Below are 2,323 nucleotides of genomic sequence, written 5' to 3' on the forward strand. Positions count from 1 at the left end.
ATCCAGTCACACCAATTTGTTCATTTGTCTACGGTTGCTTTTACTCAATGGCAGGTGTGAGTAGTTGCAATAGACACCATATGGCCCACAAAGTCAAAAATATTTACTACCAAGCTCTTCAGGAAAAAGTTTATTGATACCTGATAGAGAATATGTAGGTATGTCTTCTACCTTTAGGATGGTTAACATCTATGAGTTTTCTCTAATAAACCCTAACCAAGAGATGGTTTTCTTTTCATAATTTTGAGATTTGGGGGAAAAAAAAATATTTTTAGTTAGAAACTGCATCACAGATGGTTGAATATATTATTTTTTATTCATGATTCATGTTGATGTGCAATCAGGCTGATGTATACCTGGAGATGTACATTTTTATAATTATGTATCAACAGATATTTCTAAATTCTTTTGACAGCTCCATATCAAAATACTAATGCCATCTCTGTATTTCTCAACCATTCTCAGATTAAAACTGTGCAACAATGATGATTATAAATAAAAATATGAACTTAGGAAACCATACCTATTTTGGGCCAACACCACCCAACCCTACTGCTACAGTTATATTTTATTATTTTTTTCTTTAAAAGAATATTCCCCAGACTAAATTGTGAAAATATTTATAGCAAGGATTGTGCTTTATTTTATTTTTAAATTTTTATTGTTTAGATAATCATAAAGACTCCATGAATACGTTTAGATAAATTAGTAGGTATGGGATAGATTCATTGCCTATGGATTATCCAGTAACTAAAACTACTAACTTGGTTGGTATAAATTTAAATAATCTAGATGTGAAAGATTTTGTATTATAATACCAATGCCCTCAGCCATTCATTTACTTTTTAGTCAAATGTATGGCAATCATTTTTGTATTATGTATCGAAAAACTGTATGTAATTGCTAAGATTTGAAAAGAGGAAAGAATTCTGCTAAATGTAAACATTCTCTTTTGCCATATGTTTGCTAGTTGTGTTAATAGATTCAATTTAAACATTTAAAAAAATTGGAACAAATTCCTTTCCTCTTTCCACTGCCAGTTCCAAAAAAATTTAACCATGTTAACATAATAAAATAAATATGTGTTAAAATGAATTATTCGAATCAAAAATTTACTGGCATTATTCTAGACTATGGAAATAGCCAATCATCTGAAAAAGAAAACTTTGAGATGAAAACTGAATTTTTCTTTCAAGCATCTAAATAGTTTCAAATGACCAAAGAGGAAAAAGAATCTTATAAGACAGTGGTGATTTAAGAAATGTGTAATTAAAATTAATATGGTAATACATACTTTATGTTATTTTCTGTACTATATTACAAAATAAAATAGGGAGCTTGAAGCACACAGGGCTGGAGACACTGCAGACCCAGGACCCAGAGCAGCTCGGAGGCAGTGAATAATAACTTTTCAAGTCTGCAATAAAAAATAGTCTCCAATAAAAATACATTGCAAAAAATGGGAAAGAAACAGAATGGAAAGAATAAAAAAAGTAGAAGATGCAGAGCCTGAAGAATTTGTGGTGGAAAAAGTACTGCACCAACAGGTAGTGAATGGGAAGGTGGAGTATCTCCTGAAGTGGAAGGGATTTACAGATGCTGATAGTACTTGGGAACCTGAAGAAAATTTAGATTGTCCAGAGTTAATTGAAGCATTTAATTCTCAAAGAGCTGGTAAAGAAAAAGACAGTACAAAAAGAAAAACTTTATCGGACAGTGAATCTGATCATAGCAAGTCAAAGAAAAGAGATGCTGCTGATAAACCAAGAGGCTTTGCCAGAGGTCTTGATCCTGAATGAATAATTGGTGCCACAGACAGCATGGAGAATTAATGTTTCTAATGGAATGGAAAGATTCAGATGAGGCAGACTTGGTGCTGGCAAAAGAGGCAAATATGAAGTGTCCTCAAATTGTAATTGCTTTTTATGAAGAGAGACTAACTTGGCATTCTTGTCCAGAAGAGGAAGCTCAATAATTGTTTGCATTGCTATACATATATATGTGTGTGTGTGTGTGTGTAATATTTATATGTATTTATATATATATATATATATATATATATATATATATATATATATATATAAATCTGGGTCTTTGTTTTTTGATTTATTAGCGTGAAGAAATAACATTCTAATGAAATCAAATTTGATATGTTTGTTTTGAAACAATATTGGGGGAGTTGTTATGGTTTTTTGCATCTATAGCACTGGTTACTTTGAACAAATAAAAGCTTTCTGTACTTGCTTCCTTTATCAGAAAAGAATATTTGAGACCATGGTATATTATGCCCCCGCATTAGAGAACACCTTTTCTAAATGTTGGG

At 31.3% G+C, this 2,323-nt stretch overlaps 1 pseudogene; it reads left to right on the forward strand.

Annotated features, from left to right (window-relative positions):
- The first annotated feature begins 1,435 nt into the window (after window positions 1-1,435).
- Window positions 1,436-1,982, forward strand: LOC113268780 (chromobox protein homolog 3-like; annotated as a pseudogene).
- Window positions 1,983-2,323: the final 341 nt, after the last annotated feature.

The sequence above is a fragment of the Ursus arctos genome, unplaced genomic scaffold, assembly GCF_023065955.2.
Source record: "Ursus arctos isolate Adak ecotype North America unplaced genomic scaffold, UrsArc2.0 scaffold_2, whole genome shotgun sequence".
Classification (NCBI taxonomy): Eukaryota; Metazoa; Chordata; class Mammalia; order Carnivora; family Ursidae; genus Ursus; species Ursus arctos.